Source organism: Trichechus manatus, unplaced genomic scaffold (genome assembly GCF_000243295.1).
Source record: "Trichechus manatus latirostris isolate Lorelei unplaced genomic scaffold, TriManLat1.0 scaffold00012, whole genome shotgun sequence".
Classification (NCBI taxonomy): domain Eukaryota; kingdom Metazoa; phylum Chordata; class Mammalia; order Sirenia; family Trichechidae; genus Trichechus; species Trichechus manatus.
Genome location: NW_004443948.1, coordinates 967,670 through 991,298, shown reverse-complemented (window position 1 = coordinate 991,298; position 23,629 = coordinate 967,670).

Below are 23,629 nucleotides of genomic sequence, written 5' to 3'. Positions count from 1 at the left end.
TTTATAAACTGTGTTATGCCAACTGAGCTAGATGTTCCCCAAGACCACGGTCCCCACAGCCCTCTGCCCAGCAATTCAGTCCCTCAGGGAGTTTGGAAGTATCTATGGAGCTTTCATGACCTTTCCTTGTACAAGTTGTGCTGGCTTCCCCAGTACTGTGTACTGTCTCACCCTTCACCAAAGATATCACTTATCTATTGTCTATTTAGTATTTCCCTCCCACCCCTCCCATCCCTCATAACCAACAAAGATTGTTTCTTTTTGTGTGTAAACTTTTACATGAGCTTTTACAGTAGAGGTCTCATACAATATTTGTCCTTTTGAGATTGACTTATTTCACTCAGCATAATGTCCTCCAGATTCATCCATGTTATGAGATGCTTCACAGAGTCATCATTGTTCTTTGTCGTTGCATAATACTCCATTGTGTGAATGTACCATAGTTTGTTTATCCATTTGTCTGTTGATGGGCATCTAGGTTGTTTCCATCTTTTTGCTATTGTGAACAGTGCTGCAATGAATATGGGTGTGCATATGTCTATTCGTGTGACGGCTCTTATTTCTCTAGGATATATTCCTAGGAGTGGGATTGCTGGATTGTACGGTATTTCTATTTCTAGCTTTCTAAGGAAGCGCCATGTCATTTTCCAAAATGGTTGTCTCATTTAGCATTCCCACCAGCAGTACGTAAGAGTTCCGATCTCCCCGCAGCCTCTCCAACATTTGTTATTTACAGTGTTTTTTATTTGTGCCAGTAATGCAGGAGTGAGATGGTATCTCATGGTGGTTTTAATTTGCATTTCTCTAATGGCTAGCGATCGTAAGCATTTACTCATGTGTCTGTTAGCCGCTTTGAATATCTTCTTTGGTGAAGTGTCTGTTTATTTCCTTTGCCCATTTTTTAATTGGATTATTTGTGTTTTTGTTGTAGAGGTGTTGGATTTTCTTATAGATTTTAGATATTAGAACTTTGTCTGACTTGTAATGTCCAAAATTTTTTCCCAGTCTGTAGGTTCTCTTTTTACTCTTTTGGTGAAGTCTTTTAATGAGCATAAGAGTCTCAGTTTTAGAAGATCCCAGTAATCTAGCTTATCTTGTGGGGTTTATGTGTTGTTGGTTATGGTTTTGTATTCTGTTGATGCCACGCATTAGGGCCTCTAGCATTGATCCTATTTTTTCTTCTATAAATTTTACAGTTTTGGGCTTTATATTTAGGTCTTTGATCCAAATTGAATTAGTTTTTGTGTATGGTGTGAGGTATGGGTCCTGTTTCAATTTTTGCAGATGGATATCCAATTTCGTCAGCACTATTTGTTAAAAAGACTATCTTTTCCCCATTTGATCGATTTTGGGCCCTTGTCGAAGATCAGGTGACCGTAGGTGGATGAATTTATATCTGGGTTCTCAATTCTGTTCCATTTGTCAATATATCTATCTTTGTACCAGTACCAGGCTGTTTTGACTAGTAGGTTGTAAAGTCCGGTAGTGCGAGTCCTCCTACTTTATTCCTCTTCTTCAGTAGAGCTTTACTTATCCGGGGCTTCTTCCCTTTCTATATAAAGTTAATGATTTGTGGGAGTTTTTATCAGTAAAGGATGTTGGATTTTATAAAATGCCTTTTCTGAGTCAATTGAGATGATCATGTGATTCTTTTCCTTTGTTTTATATATGTGGTGAAATATGTTGATTGATTTTCTAATGCTGAACTACCCTTGCATTCCTGGTATGAATCCCACTTAATCGTGATGTATTATTTTTTTTGATATGCTGTTGAATTTTGTTGGCTAGAATTTTGATGAGAATTTTCACATCTATATTCATGAGGGATATTGGTCTATAATTTTCTTTTCTGGTGGTATCTTTGCCTGGCTTTGATATCAGGGTTATGCTGGCTTCCTAGAATGAATTAGGGAGTATTCCTTCCTTTTCTATGTTCTGGAATAGTTTGAGTAGAATTGGAATCAACTCTTCTCTGAATGTTTGGTAGAATTCTCCAGTGAACCTGTCTGGTACTGGGGCTTTTCTTCTTGGTTGGAAGTTTTTTTTTTTTTAATGATATCTTCATTTTTTTCTTTTGTTATAGGTCTATTTAGATTTTCTACCTCTATTTGTGTTAGTTTAGGTAGGTAATGTATTGCTAGAAACTTGTCCATTTTTTCCGGGTTTTCTAATTTACTAGGGTACAATTTTTCATAATATTCTGTTATGATCATCTTTATCTCAGTTAGTTCTGTTGTAACGTCACCCATTTCATTTCTTATTTCCGTTATTTGTGTCTTTCTTTTTTTTTTTCTTTTTTCATTTTGGCTAGTGGTTTGTCGATTTTATTGCGCATCAGAAAACCAACGTCTAGTCTTATTAATTCTTTCTATTGTTTTTCTGTTTTCTACTTTCATTTATTTCTTCTCTGATCATTATTATTTCCTTTCTGTGGTTTTCTTTTCTATTCCTTGTCTATTTGTTCAAGCTGCTAGGATAAGTTACTGATTTTTTAACCTATTTATGTCTCTGTGTCTAAGGTGTATCTCACATAAGCAATATATTGATGGGTCATATATATATATTTAAATCTATTCTCCTACAATCTTCCTCTTGATTGGTGCTTTTAATCCGTTTACATTCAGTGTGATTATCAATAGGTATGAATTCACTGTTGACATTTTGTTATACTTCTTTTGTGGTGTTAATGGTTTCTTTGTTCCTCTTAATTTTCTGTGCTAAGTTATTTTGTATATGGATTTTCTTTTCCTATCATTCATTGTTGCTTTTGTGATTACTGAGTCTTTTTGATTTTCTTCTTCTTTATTTTGGTGAGTAGACTCATTAATTTTCTTTGAAATCACCTTGAAATCTACCTTTATCTTTCTAAGTTTAGAACGGTCTGTTATATCTTGAAATTGCCTTGACTTCCTCTCCATATTGAAGTTCTATAACTACACCATTTATTCCCCTTTTTTGTTTTGAAGTGGTCATCATTTACAGCTTAACATCTCTTGTTCCCTGTAATCAGTTTTGCAGCTATATTTCACTTTTGAGAAGTCTTTACTGATAATGCTGTCATGTGTCTTCATCTCAAGTTGTTGTCTGATGCCGTTGGTTCTCTGTTTGCCATTGATTTGATTCTGACTCACAGTGACCCCATAAGACAGGGTAGAACTAACCCATAGTGTTTCCAAGGCTATTATTTTTTACAGAAGAACACTGCCACATCTTTCTCCCTCAGAGTGGCTGGTGGGTTCAAACCACCAACCTTTCGGTTAGCAGCGGAGCACTTAACCACTGAGCAACCAGGGCTCCTTCCTAAGTAACATCACAGGTAAGTAATCCTACATACTCATAATAATGACCTGGTCTTTTTTAATAAAGTCAGTGTCATTAAGGAGGAATGTTATAGATAAAAAGAGAATGAAGAGGCGGCATTCAAAAAGTAAATTTGTAGCCTGATTAAAATAAAAATGAAATAAGATATTTGGGAGACAATCAAGAAATTTGATTGTGGGCTAGAAACTTGATAGGAAAATCTCAGATTTGTTTAATTAATTTTTAATTTTCTTATGTTAAAACAAGATAAAATAATAAATCAACAAATTGTCAAAGAAGAAATGTTTTAATAAAATGTGAAAAGTATTGAGTGTTCATATATAAAATTCAAAAAAAAATATATGAGGAAAACGAACACTTACATCATAAAATAACCAATAGCAAATAATGTTGACAGACAATTTTCAAATAAAAGAATACTGGCTAACAGCGCACAGAAATCCCCAAAAGAACCCAAGAGATGCCAAATAAAACAGTAAGAAAAAGGTTTTTGCCTTAATATCAGATTACTAATGATGTAAGTAAAACCATATTATCCAATAACAACAAATAACAGTATAAATTGATTCAGCCATTTTTGAAAAAGTAATATTTTAATATACACTAAAGCCTTAAAACCACTTGTAATTTTTTACTCAGTGAATCAATTTTAAAATACTGGTATTTTATCTTTAAAAAATAATCCTTAATAGAAAGGAATATATACTTTATGGTGTATTCCCTTCATGAAATATTACTAATATAATATGTAATAAAATAGCCATATGAATATAAATATATTCAACTATATATAATAATGAGAAACATATTTGTCATAATACCAAGAAAATAAAGCTAAATCGAAAAGTATACTTGCAGTATGGTTATAATGTCAATTAACCTCATCCATTTAAAAGGTGACACCAAAAATATAATAATTATTTACTGGTGGTATTTGAATATACAATGGACTGCCAAAAGAATTAATAAATCTCTCTTGGAAGAAGTAGAGCCAGAATGCTCCTTAGAAGTAACGATGGTGAAATTATGGCTCACATACTTTGAACATGTTATCAGGAGGGATCAGTCCCTGGAGAAGGACATCTTGCTTGGTAAAGTAGAGGGTCAACAAAAAAGAGGAAGACCCTCAATGAGATGGAGTGACGCAGCGGTTGCAACAATGGGCTCAAGCATAACAACGATTGTGAGGTTGGCACAGGACCAGGCAGTGTTTCATTCTGTTGTACATAGGGTCACTATGAGTTGGAACTGACTTGACGGCACCTAACAACAACATTGTATACTGGTGATTTTAAAAATCCTTCTGCTGCTCTGAAATCTCTTAAAATCTTTACAGAGTACTTATAACATTTATATAAGTAAGGTAAGCAATCTTTAAAACTATCAATATCATGATAAAATAAATTCATAAAATTAGTATAGATCAGTGTGGAGATTACTCAAGTGACTTGAACTAGAAGAAGAGCAAAAGGAAATTTAAAGAAAAGAAAATGCCTATCTGAACAAATCAAATAAAAGATACATTGTTTTAATTAGGAGAATTATTCTGGCTCTTTCTTTCTCACATAAAACGTAATCATCTAATGTCAGATTCTAGGTAAATCAACCAAAACATTTTCAGAAGCACTACACAAAATGGTGCATCTATTTCCATTCCCCAAATCATTCCCTCTGTCACCTTGGCTAGGCTATGGTCCCCAGTTGTTTGGCCAAATACTAGTCTAGATGCTATCATGGAGTAGTTACATGTGGTTAAATGAGCTAGCCTTGGGTAGAACAGATTACCTTCCAAATGTAATTGCATGTAATGCAATTACCTTACATCTAATGTAATGTAGGAGTCCCTGTGTGGCACTTGACTAAAAAAAAAAAAAAAAAACGATCCCGTTGCCGTCAAGTTGATTCCAACTCAAAGCAACCACATAGGACAGAGTAGATCTGCCCCATAGTTTCCAAGGAGCGCCTGGTGGATTCGAACTGCCGACATTTTGGTTAGCAGCCATAGCTCTTAACCACTATGCCACCAGGGTTGACTAGTAACTGCAAAGTTGGGAGTTCAAACCCACCCAGAGGCAACGTGGAAGAAGGGCTTGGTAATTTGCTTCTGAAAAGGTCACAATCTTGAAAATCCAAGGAGTACAGTTCTACTTTGCACACACGGGGTTGCCATGAGTCAGAATCCACTGATTTAGGTCCCTGGGTGACACAATGGTTTCTACTCAACTGCTAACCTAAAGATTGGTGGTTCAAACCCACCCAGCAGCACAGCAGAAGAAATGCCTGGTAATCTGCTTCTATAAAAGACTACAGCCAAGAAAACCTCTATGAGCAGTCCTACTCTATAACACGTGGGGTCGCTGAGAGTTGGAATCAACTTGACGGCAACAGGTTTGGGTTTGTTTTTGGAATGTAATGTAATATAATCTCCTTTCATACTGCAATTTAACATAATATAATCAATCAATCAGTTGAGATCATAGCAGTGTAGGGTGTATCCTAAACCTAGTCACCTTTGAGTTATAAAAAGACCAGAATAGACTCAGAGACACATATAATGTGAGGACAGTCACAAGAAATGGGAGAGAGACTCAGAGAAGGAATTAATACAACCAAGGCCCTGATTTAGACTTTCAGTCTCCAGAACTGTGAGAAAATAAATTTCTGTTCCTTAAAGCCACCCACTTGTGGTATTTCTCTTACGACAGCACTAGAAAACTAAAATCCCCATGTAAAGGAAAGGAATGATAAATTAGATCCTGATGAGCGAAAAGGAAAAATCAAGGTTGCCATTATTTCAATATTCAGATTAAAAATAAGACTTATAAGAGATTACTGTATCAAATAACGAAATACTGAATATACTTTCAAGGGCAAATGTATAGAATCAGTTAAAAAAGAACTGTGTTTTCTGAGATACAATTATATCTTATTCACTATAAAAGAGATGTGCTTTCTAAGAAGCATTTATAACTTCTTCAATACTTGTGCCAAAGAATTGATATGCTTATAAACAAGATAGTATGAACCAGCTACCTTCAGCTCTAAAAGGACCTGCAGATAGACAGATGATGATAATAGTTTGGTAGATAGATAGGTAGGTAGGTAGGTAGGTAGTTAGGTAGATAGATAGATACATACATACATACATAGATATATAGAGAGAGAAATACAGAGATAGGTATAGATAAGAATCAAAAGAAAACAGATCTTTTGACATGGAAACCAACAAGTGTTTTTTTTTTTTGTTTGTTTTTTAAGAAAACAAGTTATAATAATTTACCCTATGAACTGCAAAGGAACTTGCATAAAGAATATAAATAGGTATAAATAAATAACGTTGTTTTTCCTTGAGTAAAATATAAAAGAAATGAGAGTTAAAGAGTGAGAAATAAAATGGAAATTTTTGTTTTTCCTATGAGGAGGGGTTGTGTTTTATAACATTTTCTTTTTAAAACACAGATATATTTATTGCAAATTGCAGTGTACGTCATAATGGTAATGCAATAAGAAGTTCTGTAGAAATTTTATATAGCCAAGAAAATGTAATTAGCGGCAAATAGTAAAAGTGATAATAATGTGATGTCTTACTAGTAAGAATAGATGACTAATTACATCACTAACACTTGAGGAAATTAAAGTTGATTAATGAGAAACAGATGTTAATTTTGAAGGCCGCAGACTCAAATACTGTATGTTCAATAAATACCAAGCTGTGGTATGCAAATGAATTATAGGATGCATCACATACCATAAACTATAAGAATAAAAATTAAATGTTTTAAAGATTACCTCTAAAATACAACATGGATAGGACAATGAATCAAAATGAACTGGAGTTGAAATTTAGGAGTTTTTATTTTTTAGCTATTTAAATGTGGCTTAAAAATGATGATCAAAACTAACAATTCATAGCTATAAGAAATGTTAATGCAGTTCATTTTGTTATGCCAATTTTATTAACGACATATTTGTTCATAAAATTAATCTGAATCTTCATTCATAGGCAGATATTGAGATAAAATATCAAATTAACATTTTTTAGAAAGTGCAGATTCTGCTTGTGACTAAAATTCTCATAAGCCATGTCAACACTGATGGAAAAATATTTTGTAGTAATTAGACATTAGAATAATGGGAAATTCCATTTGAACTCAAGAAGACATCATAAGCTCCGATCCTGACTTTTTAATCACTCAGCAAAGTCATTTCTTTCTTAATTTCAGCAAACTCCCTATACTTCTTCTAGATCTTAAGCTAGATGACACTCATAAATTTTTCATCCTTGGAATAACACCTGCAATTAAGATGTTACTCTGCATCGTTTACATAATTACATTATGTAGATGAGTTTCAGAATGCTAACTAGGATATTGTACTCCTTTAACACCTGTATACCAATCTTACTTTTTATATCAGGAATTGAAGCACCTGCACTTCAGTGGACCAATAGTATTAGAAAAAAAGAAACCTCCAAATTATAATAATCCATAGAAAGCCCTGAAACTACGTCATTGGGAAAATTTGACTGGCTAGAGATAGGAATTGTTGTGTCATAATTGAGTCAAATGAAAGGGGAGGGAAAAAAGGTAGTACTAAAAAATGTGTTCATTCCTCCAATGCCCTGAATGGTCAACATCTATTAAAGAGCCAGAAAATGTCCTTCAAATAAAGGTCCCTGCTTTCCCGGAAGCAATAAAATGAATAATACACCAAGACTGATAAATTTCTGAGGCTCCTGAAGAACACCAAGTCCTTTCAGTCTTTTCACATTTTGTCCTTTACAAAACCAGCTATGCATTTATGTCAGTTTCCTTGAGAATTTAGTGAAGTTATTTTTAAAAAACATAAATATTTAATATAACACTAAAATCATAAAGTACATTTCCTTGGGAGACCATTGGAGTGACAGCAAGGGAGACAATATCTATTGAGAGTCTTTCCTTCCAATAACATCTTTAAGAAAAACAAAAAAGCATGCTATTTATTTGGAGGAAATATCACTTTCAAGAAAATAAAAATAAGTGCTTGATCAATAAAAATAATTGCTTTATCAGTTTCTTTGGACATTTCATATTTCATGTACCTTTGCCTACAGCAATAATGTATATCAAGAATTTTAAAAATTGAGTCAAAATATGACACACTAACCCAGTCTGTTTTACCAGAGACACTAAATCTAAATGGAACTATACATTCCCTTTTCTCCTAAAGTAATAAAAATAATGCCTTACTTATTTGAGTCAGCTTCTAAGGCAGCAGCAACAATTTCTAAATGATTTCCCATTTTCAAAAAAAAGGGACAGGACTTTTATAATGAAACATATCATAAGCAATTAGGGTATTTTTTTTTTTTTTTTTTACGTTTCAAACCACGTAGTTCACATACTAAATATAAAACTTAAAAGAATTTTAAAGTGTCATAGAATACTGTCAGAACTATAATTGTAGATGAGCAAACATCAAAGGATTTTGCAGTTTATTTTAAGAAAACATAAAATCTATTTGGTCTGGATATCAGATCACAGCTCATTTTAGTTGTCTAAACTTGTCTTTTGTGAAGTAATTTTTTATTTTTCTAGAAACACACACACAAAGAGACAATTGAAGCAAGTGCAATTTAACAATGCCTCGATGGTTTTCTACTTGATCAATTCTTGTACTTGATTTAGCAAAGGCTTATTTTAAATTATTTTCTTTTTCCAACAATGAAAGAAACTTTTGCCTCTAATGATTGAAATTAGCATTTCAAGTATATGCTACAATAACAGACCCAATGCACACCAACAGACAGGGTTGACAATCACAAAAGAAAAATACACAAACCTAACAATCATATTAACAATAATGTACACATTGGTGTCATTATAACCAAACTATGCAGATTGAAGTGGTAGAAGATGCACATCCAGCACAGAATTCCACCAGGGAAGAGTTAAAATTAACAGCTTGCATGTAAAGGCTAGAATCTAGAAAATAACGTTGTTAAACAGAACTTTATTTGCCAGAATCTAGCCTTTAAAATCTAAGCAATGGGAAATCTTCCGTACTACAAGCAGAAAAAGTAAAACCCTGGAAAGCAGTGCAGACACCAGGATACACATAAGCAGTAACGGGAATGGAAGGACTAGAGAAGTCTTTGGGGTTAGTTCCACCTTTCCAAATCTTGCATCTTGCTTTGTTTCCCAATAAGTATGCACATAGTGAACAGAAGTCATACTCCTAGGGCAACTTACTTTTGGAGATCAAAATTAATTCATTGAATATTCAATTCTATCCTGTGCCAACTTGAATTCAGATCTACATTTACAGCTGCAGTGTAAATACTGTTAATTATGTTCATGGTTTAATTAAGTAATTAGTCCAAGATTGCCAAACTTGAAAGAAATGACTTAGACTCTAGAAGGGGAAAAATAAGCAGTGGTAACTTTTCTTATCTAGGAATAAAATTGATTTGGTCTGGATATCAGATGGCTTAGAAAGGAAGTTGGCAGTCATTAAATGTACAACATCAAGTTCAGCAGCTAGGTCTTATCTGCCAATATTCTTCACTAGAGCAAGAACCAATATCTACCTACACTTTTAATAGGGTATGACATATAGGAGGAGGAGAATAAATATTTCTGAATTGCAGAGTGAGTGAATAAAATAATTAAGGAATCAAAAAATCTAGAGAGACTAAGAAACAACAAAAGAATTCATATAGACAACATTTTCCTAGGACTGCACTTTTAACTTAAAACATGTGTACATCTTGTGTCTTCAAAAAGTGAGCTAATTGCATGTATATTTACAGTTTTTGCAAATATACATAAGTAAAATGTTGTACTAAGGACTCATTTAGGAAAAAAAAGGGGTTGTGTTGGAAGTATGTTTCATGTAGTAAGGATGCATCCAAAATGAAAATATAACCTACTCTTTTGTTCAAATGTTGCATACCATTCAGAAATCAATTTTAAAACAGACTGAGATATTGTAAAAACCTAGATATGGCTTCAGCATATAGACTGAATAAGTAAGGTGAAAGAATACAACCGTACTGCACACCTTTTCCAATTTTAAACCACACGATACCTTCTTGTTCTGTTTGAACGACTGCCTCTTGATCCATGTACAGGTTCTGCATGAGTACAATTAAGTGTTCGGGAATTCCCATTCTTCACAATGTTTTTCATAATTTGTTGTGATCCACACAGTCGAATGCCTTCATGTAGTCAATACAACACAGTAAACATCTTCTGTGTTAAAAAGCAAACATGTCCCTTTGAGCAGGACCCTACTAGATGGAACATAACAACAACAAATATGGCTACTCAGTAATTTGGGAGGAGTTTAAAGTACAGTTTATGAAATAGGCAAGGAAATATTCAAAATCATAAAATATAGACAAGAATGTATATGGTTTGAATGGTGTTTGAAGAAACATTTTTTGAAGAAGCTGTGGATATGGTTTCAACAAATGATGTATCAATCTATTTAGTGTCATTAAGCCCAGGTACAGAACAGACATCTGACATCATGTCTTCCCTGAAAATATGGAGACTGACACCTCTCTAATTGCTTTCACTGTTTTATTAATACAGCCCTAGCTGTTTTAAAAATTCTTATGCTTTATGCATTGTTTGGTATTTCACATGGCTTCTGCCACTACGTTTTATATATATATTTTTTCATTCTGGTTCATTTGTATACTGTTTATAATAAATCAATAAGGCAGCAACAGATAGATAAAAATTAATGGCTAGAAAGCTTCAGAACTGATAAAAAACATGAATCTTGGATTCAGGAAGCCCAGTCCATCTCAATCAGAATTAAAAAAAAAAAAAAAAACTATATCTAAATAGATGAGAACAAACTAGCTTATTAAAACAAAACAAAGGATGGCTTGAAAATAGCGATATATGTAAGACCGGTTTCTTAACAACATTGAAAGAGAGAAAATGGCAAAAAATATCTTCAGTATGCTGAGAAAAAAATAACTATCCATCTACAATATATTCCCTATGGAATTCTCTTTCAGGAACAACAATGAAATAGGCACATTTATAGACAGACAAAAAACAAGAAAAACAATCCTCACTTAGTGAAATTCTTGGCTGTTAACCAAAAGGTCAGCAGTTTGAATCCACCAGCTGCTCCTTGGAAACCCTATGGGGCAGTTCTACTCTGTCCTATAGGGTCACTATGAGTTGAAATTGACTCGATGGCAATGGTTTTTTTTTAAGTGAAATTATAAAGGATGTACTTAAAACAAAAGGAAATATTGAACAAAGAAACTAGTAAATATGTGGGGAAATCCAAAGAAATATTGGATATATTATATAATGAGTTTATTTATTTATAAAACTAAGTAACGAGCATAAATAGTAATCACATAGTGGGGAAAGTCATCGTGGTTAATGATGCCTATGACCTTCATGTTGTTCCCTAAGGAGAAATGGGACTGATTAATTTGAAATTTTATTTAAACTTTGTTAAAATTAGTATGCATAGTAAAATTTCTAGCATTTCCTAAAAGAATAAAAATACTATATATAATGCTCAAACTGATAGAGAAAAACATATTGGAATAAAAATAAATACAATTAATCTAAAATAACAGAAAGTGTACTATTCAATAATAAAAAGAAATGACCTATCAAGCTACACAAAGAAGGAAGAATCTTAAATGCATATTGTTAAGTGAAATAATTCAGTCTGAAAATGCTACATATTGTATGATTTCAACTATATGACACTCTGGATAAGGCAAAACTATAGAGACAGTAAATAGATCAGTGATTTCCAGGGGTTCGGAGGAGGAGAGAGGGATGGATAGTTGGAGCACAGGGTATTTTTAAGACAGTGAAGCTATTTTTTATGCTACTGTAATGATAGTCACCTGACATTAAGGATTTGTCAAAATCCATAGGACTGTTCGTCACAAAGACTGAACCTTAATGTAAACTATGGACTTTAGTTAATAATAATGTATCGGTATTGATTCACCAATCATAACGAATGTAACCCAAGAATGCAAAATGTTAATAATAGGAGAAACTGCGCAAGAGTTAAAGGTGATATATGAGAACTCTCTGTACTTTCCACAAATATTTTTTTGTAAACCTAAAACTGTTCCAAAAAAACATAATAAATTCTATTAAAAATTTTCAAAAAATTGGACCACTGATGATAATTGTATACTAGGATATGATCAACTATAAAAACTTAGCAACTCCAAGCCTATATTTGAAAAGATCATACAGTAGCAAAAAGTGAAACTCTGTAACTGAGATAAAATAAAAATCACACTATTATAATTTAAACTAAGACAAAAGAATCTACCTACTCTAAAATGATGGCCAAATAAAAACAGCAAAACTGTATTTCATACCCTCACACAAATACAGCTATTATGAGCTTTGCAAACCAAAGGTCATTCATGGAATGAAGAAGGCAGAGATGTCAATAGTTCAGTTAAGAATTAAGAAAAAAAACTGTAAGATTTTAAATCAGCAAGAAAAAGTAACTGTTTTCCACATGTATGGAAAGCATAAGTAGAAATGAACCCTGTAACCAGGTCTATAAACATCAAATATTTTTATGAGGAATAAATGTGATTTTCCCATTCAACAGAGTTGTTCAGATGTTAATTTTTACAGTGATAACTTTGACCATGAAGATGAAGCTCATGAATATTTATCGTTTTCTGTTTCCTTACAATTCTAAGCAAATATTATAGAATCTACATTTATCTTAAAAAGATCTTGCAAAAATTTTTTTAAAAAAATAACATTGCTTAAGAGTGCAATATATAGAAACAAATTCAAAATTGAATATTAGCCATTTCAGATGTTTCTTTCAAAAGATATTTCAGGACTGCACCAAAATCTAAACATTTCAGATTTGTTAGGAAATATCTGTCAACAGTTCACATATTTTTAATTTTGGATGACTATGGTTTTGGCTTCTTATGTGCTAATTCATTCTCTTTGACAATAAAACTCAGGTCCATTGGTTTATGATACTGAAAATGTTTTTACTTATCAATTTTGTACTTAATTATATGTGTTCATGCCCACAATTGTCTTCGATATATAGTAAAATGGTCAGTGTGAAGTGTGTAGTGTTAATTGGTAACAATTTAATAACTTAGAAGTAAATATTAGCTAGCCACTCCATGGGAGAAAGATGTGGCAGTCTGCTTCCATAATGATTACAGCCTTGGAAACCATATGGGGCAGTTCTACTTTGTCCTATAGGGTCACTATGAATTGGAATTGACTCAACAGCAATGGGTTTGGTTTCAGGTTTTTTAATGATATTAAGGACTAATTCTGTGGTTAGTTGTATTGAGACAGAAGAATCATCATCTATGACTCAAAATTAGAACTCAAGAAAAGATGTGACCTAATGGTCATGTAATAATTCATGTATTAGTAATAATTTTGGCTAAATTGTTGATCAGGAATTAAAGAGACATAAAAAAGCCACAATAAAAAGAACAACTATCACACAATTAGAAGAGTCTGAGTTGATGAGACTCTGAACTTTTGCAATGGTAGAGAAAACGAAGAGAAGAAATATATAGGAACTAGGATCAACAAGATTTGGAAATGAATTGTACATCAAGTATGAGAGAAAGAAAGCTGTCTAAGATGACCCAAAGGTTTCTAACTTAAGACACTAAGTGGAAAGAAAACATATATCAAGGGAAGAATATCTTTTGAGGGTAAGACAAATAATGAATTTATTTTTGGACATGTTTGATTTTGATGCATCATGTTGTTACACAAATAGAGATATTTAACAGGCAGTTAGATACATGGCTCCAAATTGCAGAACAGAAATTAAAGTTAGATATAAAAATTTTATTGGGAGGTAAAGCCTCAGTGTTGAAAGTGCTTGCATTAAAAAAAAAAAAAGCAGATACAGAGCTTAAAAAATAGAGAGAGAGGGCGCCAATGACAGAGGCATGAAAAACAGTGAAATTTCAGATACCGATCACGAAAGATGCTATATAAGAATATAGGTTAGAGAAAAACAGTATTCCATTAAAGCAAAAGGGGTAAAAAATGCCAAATGTGGCAAGCGATACAGTTGAAAGAGATTGACTCTAAATTATTAAGAATCAAATAGCATGATATAGCCCATAAATAAAATCAGAATTAACAAGAAAAAAAAAAAGATCATGGCAGGCTAATATAGCCAACAGAGACTTTATGAAGAACTGGGGCATGGCTTGAACTTTAAACACTGGGTAAAATATAGCCAAGTAAGGATTAAAGAAGAAAACATAAGTGATGAGATGAACAATACATGACAAGGAACAGAAATGGAGTGAATGTGGTGCTTACAGTACAGGAACTACTGTAGGTCTTTACTGTGGGAAAACATTAGATACATATGGACTAGATTAGAAGCCCTGGTGGCGCAGTGGTTAAAGCGATCAACTACTAACCGAAAGGTCAGCAGTTCGAAGCCACCAGTGCCTCTGAAGCAGAAAGATGTGGTAATCTGCTTCCATAGAGATTTACAGCTTTGGAAACCCTATGGGGACTCTATGAGTCAGAATTGACTCGACTGCAGTGGGTTTTTGGTTTGGTTGGGCATAGAAAGTTTATATTTAGCATGATAAAGACATAAGAAGATAGTGGAGGTTTTTGTTTAGGGAAGTGACATAATGAAAACTGGCATCCAATCATAGCCAAAAGAAATCATTGACTCTAGCTGAATCAAGAAGGCAACATATGGAGCAGCTCTTGTAGACCAGAAATAGGTGATGAATATTTCAATGAGGGTGGTAGGACTATATGATGTTCTAGCAAATCCCACTTCTGATGCCAACTGTGAGGAAAAATAATCAACATAAATCAAATCCCCAAATCAGCTCTGACATCAGTCACCCACAAGACACTTCTTTCCCTGATCCTAGCCACCCAAGGCTAATTCAGATCTTACAAGTGAAAAGGACACTGTCCTTCAGACTGCCAAATAGACAGGCACCAGCTACAAGTTTGGCAGTCCTCATGACACCCTAACTTCTGATCTGATGACCATAGATTCAGGGATTTCTCTTTACCCCATCAGGATCCCAGCCACAAGCTCAGGAATCCCCCCCGCCTTGGGTTCCCTAACTTCTGACTTGCTGGCTCTGACTACTCCTTTGTGTTTGATAATTCCCTGAAACAACTCACAGAATTCACATGAAAGTGCTATACTTACTAAAATAGTTTTATTATATGAAAAAACGGTACAAATCAGATTAAGGCAAAGAATAGACGCACAGGATGAGGTCTGGGAGGGTTCCCAAGTTGAAACTTCCATGTCCCAAAGGGTGTGCTACCTTCCCACGTGCCTGGATGCCTTTTATCAACCAGGAATCCTGTGAAGCTTCCGTGTCCAGATCCTTTATTGGGGGCTCATTGCATAGTCATGACTGGTTAAATCATGCCCTCTTCCTCTCTAAGGTTCACTGATCTTAGGCTACGTGGTGGACTTTATGGCCTGGCTAGCTCCGTACTCATTTGCACAAATCCTCAGACATAATATTTAGGTCTAGAAAACAAAAAGCGTCTCAATTACTCAGGAAATAATGACAAAGGCTGCATTACTATATGTATAGCTCATAGACTGGAAAATAAAAAAGAGAGAACTGCACATATTTTGAAAGAAAAATGCAAAGGACTTGGTGCCTGATTCTCCCCCTGCCCAATAAAAATTAAATGAAAGAAAAAGATAAATGAAAGATGACTCCAATATTTAAATGTTAAAAGACTAGGAACTTAATGGGGAGAGACTATTTTACAAGAAGCACTAATTTGGGGTGAAAAGTGTATGTTTGCTTTGTACCTTTTAAGTTTATTGTGATGGAACCCATCCAAGAAGCTATGTTCACTGGCAGCTGGTAAAGGAGCTGGAACTTAGGTACATGGACTCAAATTATGGTACTAGATACATAAATGTGTGGTAATTGATGATGATTTGCTAAAAATTAGTCATAGTCATCTGATGATTTTATGCGTTTAATGTTTCAAAACTAATAGCAGGTAAGTACTGAAAACCTGAAATATTCCAGGCAATGTTGTTATCTCTTTACATAACATTTAATCCTAACAACAAATTCCCCAATCTAGATATTCTTATTAACCATATTTAAAATATGAGGACACAATGGGAGACAAGTGACTTGCCCAAGGTCACATAGAAACAGACAGAATAGGATACCATCATGGGTACCCTGAATACAAAGCCTAAACTCTTAGGAACAACGCAATACTTAACTGCTTCAGTAAGCAATAGACTTCAAACATTCATAGATAGAAAAGTAGTTGATTCTGCTAAAATTGAGGGACTGAATAAGAAGTCTCTTTAAAATTACTTCTTTAAAAGTTATCTGAAAAGAACTATAAAATAAAATTTGTAAGATAATTAGCACATATAATAATCATAAAATTGATTTTCTTCCAGAAAGAGGAAACACATCAGTCACTCAAAATATGTACTCATTAAAGAAAACATACCTTAAGTAGTAGGTGTGTAAATATTATCTATATTTATATAGATTTTATTTTTATAAATTTGTTCATAAGTGTTTCTTGTAATATGTTTTAAAGACTAAAACAATTATTATATATTTAAAAGACTGAAACAATTATAACTTTTGTACTAGGCTGTATGCAAATTTTCTTGTTGCTGCTTTAGAATTATTTTTTCAAATACATAAGTCACCTGGAAATTTTGAATATAATAATTTTCTCTTCACAAACAATAGGTATTATTATAAGACAATACAACTGGAAATAAGGATGCATAGCAGCAGTGGATATATGGAAGTAGAACAATGAGTATTCTCAAGATGAGCTTTTCAATACACTCCTACAATGCTAAAATGACTATGGGGCATGTACTGTAATTATATGTTATAGAAAATGAATAAAAGGAAATGTTCTTAAGAAACAAATAAAAGTAAGATTAGAACTCCCACTTTGCTCTAATTTGGAACAATGTTGCACACATTTAATACCAAAGAAAATTTATTTTAAAACATTCAGTGTCTTATGTAAACTCAAATTCAAGCACAAGTATTTGCAACACACTCACACAAATACACTAAGATGTAGTATCAATTGTTCATTATTTTTTCTTTATAGGTGAGGTTAAACCATCTACATTTTCTTTACATTTTCAAGACTTAGCCTCTTCCATATATTTATATCCCAAAGGCTACCAGTCAACAAATTTCCAAAAAAGTAGAACAGATTTTACCTAGTTATGAATTGTAACCCCATGCATCTGTCAGTTTGTCAGTGTGGTGCTTATGTGCTGCTGTGATGGTGGAAGCTATACCATGAGAATTTCAAATACTAGCAGGGTCATCCATGGCGAACACGTTTCAGCGGAGCTTCCAGACTAAGACAAACTAGGAAGAAGAACCTGGTGGTCTACTTCTGAAAAAATCGGCTAGTGAAAATCTTACGAACAGCAGGAGAACATTGATTGATATAGTGCAGGAAGATGAACCCCTCAGGTTGGAAGGCACTCAAAATACGACGAGGGAAGAGCTGCCTCCTCAAAGTAGAGTCAACCTTAGTGATGTGGATGGAGGAAAGCTTTCGGGACCTTCATTTGCTGAGGTGGCGAAATTCAAAATGACAGGAAACAGCTACAAACATCCATTAAAAATCAGAACGTAGAATGTACGAAGTATGAATCTAGGAAATTTGGAAGTAGTCAAAAATAAAATGGAACACATAAAGATCAATATTCTAGGCATTAGTGAGCTGAACGGGACTGGTATTGGCCATTTTGAAACAAACAAGCATACGGTCTACTATGCCGGGAATGACAAATTGAAGAGGAACGGCATGGCATTCATTGTCAAAAAGAACATTTCAAGATCTATCCAGAAGTACAATGCTGTCAGTGATGGGATCATATCCAACCCCTACAAGGAAGACCAATTAATAGACTTATTATTCAAATTTACGCACCAACCACTAATGCCAAAGATGAGGAAATTTAAGATTTATACCAACTTCGGCAGTCTAAAATTGATCAAACATGCAATCAAGATGCATTGATAATTATTGGTGATTGGAATTCAAAACCGGAAGCAAAGAAGGATTCGTTGTTGGAAAATATGACTTTGGGTGATAGAAAAGATGACAGATATATTGGACTTTGCCAAATGGAATACACATGAGTCACATCGACTACAGCTGTAGACAGAGACATTGCAAAAGCTCAATGTCATCAGTCAGAACAAAGCCAGGGGCTGACTGTGGAACAGACCATCAATTATTCATATGCAAGTTTAAGTCGAACATGAAGATAACTAGAGCAAGTCCACGAGAGCCAAAGTACAACCTTGAGTATATACTACCTGAATTTAGAGACCATCTCAAGAAGATGTGACATGTTGAACACTAATGACCAAAGACCAGATGAGTTGTGGAATGACATCAAGGACATGATACATGAAGAAAGTGAAAGGTCATTAAAAAGACAGGAAAGAAAGAGAACAAGATACAAGGAAAAGATTAGTCCAAAGGACTAATGGACCACAGCTACCAAGGCCTCCACCAGACTGAAACCAGTACAACTAGATAGTGCCTGGCTACCACCACTGACTGCTCTGACCGGGATCACAATAGAGGGTCCTGGACAGAGCTAGAAAAGGATGTAGAACAGAATTGTAACTCACAAAAGAAAAAGACCAGATTTACTGGCCAAACAGACTGGAGAAACCCCGAGAGTATGGCCCCCGGACACCCTTTTAGCTCAATGGTGAAGCCCCTCCCAAAGTTCACCATTCAGTCGGGTATTTGACAGCCTCATAAAACAAAACAGGACTAAGGAGGCACAGCAGTCCAGGGACAAGAACTAGAAGGCAGGAGGGGACAGGAAAGCTGGTAATAGGGAACCCAAGATTGAGAAGGGACAGTGTTGACATGTCATGGGGTTGTTAACCATTGTCATAGGGCATATGTGTACTAAATGTTTAATGAGAAAATATTTGTTCTGCAAACTTTCATCTAAGGTACAAAAAAAAAAAGAATTATCTATGTGAGATCAAATTGACAACAGCAACTCAAAAGTTTTGATGGGAAGCCTAGGGGACAGTGAGTTGAAGATAATGCTGACGGAATAATTCGGGAAGGGATAGTGAGAATAGAAGCACAACTGGAAGAATGTAATTGACATCACTGAATTGTACATGTAGAAAATTTTGAAATGGTGTAACTTTGGCTATGTATATTTTCACCAAAAAAAATTTCCTCGAGGTCGAGAAGGGAGATTGTTGACATGTCATGGGGTTGTTGACCAATGTCATAAAACAATATGTGTACTGACTGTTTAACGAGAAACTATTTGTTTTGTAAACCTTCACCTAAAGTACAATTAAAAAAGTTAAAAAAAAAAAAAGACAGGAAAGAAAGAAAAGACCAAAATGGATGTCAGAAGACACTCTGAAAGTTGCTCTTGAACGTTGAGTAGCTAAAGCGAGAGGAAGAAATGATGAAGAGTTGAACGGAAGATTTCAAAGGGTGGCTCAAGAAGACAAAGTAAAGTATTATGATGAAATGTGCAAAAACCTGGAGTTAGAAAACAAAAAAAAGGACATACTTGCATTTCTCAAACTGAAAGAACTGAAGAAAAATTTCAAGCCTCGAGTTGCAATATTGAAGGATTCTATGGGGAAAATATTGAAGGATTCACGAAGTATCAAAAGAAGATGGAAGGAATAGACAGAGTTACTGTACAAAAAGAATTTGTTAATGTTCAACCGTTTCAGGAGGTAACATGTGATCAAGAACCAATGGTATTAAGGGAAGAAGTCCAAGCTGCAATGAAGGAAATGACAAAAAAAAAAAAAAAAAGGCTCCAGGAACTGACAGAATACCAATTGAGATTTCTTAACAAATGGATGCAGTACTGAAAGTACTCACTCATCTATGTCAAGAAATTTGGATGACAACTTCCTGGCCAACCAACTGTAAGAGAACCATATGTGTACCCATTTCAAATAAAAGTGATCCAACTGAATGCAGAAATTATCTAACAATATCATTAATATCACACACAAATAAAATTTTGTGAAGATCATTCAAGAGTGGTTGCAACACTACATCAATACGGAACTGCTAGAAGTTCAAGCTGGATTCAGAAAAGGATGTGGAAAGAGGGATATAATTGCTGATGTCAGATGGACCTTGGCTGAAAGCAGAGAATACCGGAAAGATGTTTACCTGTGTTTTACTGACTATGCAAAGGCATTCGACTGGGCAGATCATAACAAATTATGGATAACACTTGGAAGAATGGGAATTCCAGAACACTTAATTATGCTTATAAGAAACTTATACAGAGGCAGTCATTCAAACAGAACAAGGGGATACTGTGTAGTTTACAGTCAGGAAAGGTGTGTTTCAGGCTTGTATCCTTCCACCATACTTACTCAATCTGTATGCTGAGCAAATAACCCGAGAAGCTGGACTATATGAAGAATGCTGCATCAGAATTGGAGGAAGACACATTAACAACCTTCCATATACAGATGACACGACCTTGCTTACTGAAAGTGAAGGGGACTTGAAACACTTACTGATGAAGATCAAAGACTGTAGCCTTCAGTGTGGATGACATCTCAACATAAAGAAAACAAAAATCCTCACAACTGAACCAATAAGCAACATTATGATAAACAGAGAAAAGATTGACGTTGTCAAGGATTTCATTTTACTTAGATCGGCAATCAATGCCCATGGAAGCAACAGTCAAGAAATCAAAGGATGTATTGCATTGGACAAATCCACTGCTAAAAGACCTCTTTAAAATGTTAAAAAGTGAAGATGACACTTTGAGGAGTAAGGTGCTCCTGACTCAAGCCATGGTATTTTCAATCGCCTCAGACGCACGTGAAAGCTGGACAATGAATAAGGAAGTTCAAAGAAGAACTGATGCCTTTGAGTTATAGTGTTGGTGAAGAAAATTGAATATAACCATGAACTGCCAGAAGGGTGAACAAATCTGTCTTGGAAGAAGTACAGCCAGAATGCTCATTAGAAGCACAGGTGGTGAGACTTTGTCTCACGTGCTTTGGACATGAGGACATCATGCTCAGTAAAGTAGAGGGTCATCGAAAAAGAGGAAGACACTCAACAAGATGGATTGACACAATGGCTACAACAATGGGCTCAAACATACCAATGATTTTGACTATGGCACAGAACCAGGCAATGTTTTGTTCTGTTGTATATGGCATTGCTATGAGTCAGAACCCACTGGACGGCACCTAACAACAACACGAGTTATAAATAAGGTTTTATAGGTAAGTAATATACTTTAATTATTAAGATATCTCTGGTAAACTACAATTGAATGTATAGTAAATGTTTTAAAATCATTAAAGATTGTTATTTCTTAGATTAATTTGAATCTCTCTGTTCAAAGGACTTAGCAAAAATTATGGATAATAGAGCAGATCGAGTTAGAAAATTAAAATGAATTTCAGAGCGTTGATATGTTTAGCATTTCAAGGCTTGGAAGAAGTGTGGATGTTGCTTACTGAAATCACATTTTTACTGCCTAAAATTAATTTTGTTTTGGTTATTTTAGATAGTAGATAAAAATAGAGACTCTAAGAGGTTAAACACTTATATCAGACACTAAGTAACTTAATAGATTTAATGTTCTGGAATTCCCATTCTTCACAATATTATTCATAATTTGTTATGATCCACACAGTCAAAAGCCTCTGCATAGTCAATAAAACACAAGTAAACATCTTTCCGGTATTCTCTGCTTTCAGCCAAGGTCCATCTGACATCAGCAATTATATCCCTCTTTCCACATCCTCTTCTGAATCCAGCTTGAACTTGTAGCAGTTCCCTATTGATATAGTGTTGCAACCACTCTTGAATGTTCTTCACAAAATTTTACTTGTGTGTGATATTAATTAAAATTAAAGCTATTCCTAAGCTGACTCATTTTGCATTTAGGCTAACTTTTATTTGGTATGTCCAGAAGGGACCTCCTGACTTAACGGTGGTCAGCACTGGAAGGCCAACTCAAAAACTAATAACTAAAATTTTCCATTTTTAATTCATTATTTCACGTTTTTAAGGGACTGAGCTAGAGTAGAGCTAAATAATTTCCAAATGACAAGTTCTTTCCCTAGAAGGGGAATGATTTATTCAGAGGATAGGTCATAGCAAGTATGAGTCTTAGCAGTAAAACCAGTCTTCTTATTTTGTATTTCAAAATGAGTTTTAAGACTGAGAAATTACTTTTCAGATTTTTTTAAAAAGGTAGATAGGAAAAATAATTTATATTGCCAGTTATAAAAATTAATAGAGTTATCTCTACTAGTTTAGCTTATTTAAATTACAGTAATAAGAGAATTTATAGAATGCCTAATTATTATAAACAATATTTTTTTTGTCTCTCTCAATATTAAGGGAAATTTGTATTTAAAAAAATTATATTAACATTTGAAAAGTATCAGACTTTGAGCTTTGAGTTAAATCACTGAAAGTAGTGTGCAAATTGCTAGTAAATAAGAATGCGGAAAACAAGAGTCTTTTGTAAACTGTAAAGTATTATTTGGGTAAATGTGTCATTATTGTTACTGTTATCAACTATTCAAGAAAATACAGAAAGGCCACAGTTCACTTGTATCACTTTTCATTCTTAATATTTGACAGTGTACTAATTTTTGTGATTTATTCTCTTGATAAAGTCGGGGCACTTCCCAAAGGTCTATTTTGCATAATAAATTTTTTTAACCACTTAAAAGATTTTTAATAGAAATAGTCTTACATAGCTTAATGGCTTACTTTCCAGGTAAAAATTAAAGTTATGATTATGATTGCATATTTGCTACTGCAAACCTGTACATAAAAAATTAGCAAACTATGATATTCTATGCTGAGAAGATGCAAATAGCTCAGAATAGTTAGTTCATTCACTTTCTGAGCAAATGACCTATTAATGAGATAACCGAATATGTTATTTGAGGCAAACAAGCAGTCAACTGATATTCTTTTTAAATCAAGTTACCACATACTCAAAGTCGGGTGAAGTATTTTATTCTTTTTGATCTATCAAGGATCTACAACTTAACTTTTTATGGTACTCTTCAGTATTATCTAATTACAGTTTTTGACCATTGTCTAGGAAACAGGCAAAAAACTGTTTAACATTATCTTTTTCCCTAATTTTATCTGTATTATGTTTTCCTACTCAAGAAATAGCCAGGAAAGTCCATGTATGCATATGTTTTCATAAATCCTTTCAGAAGATGCAACATAACTGCTTTGCACAAAGA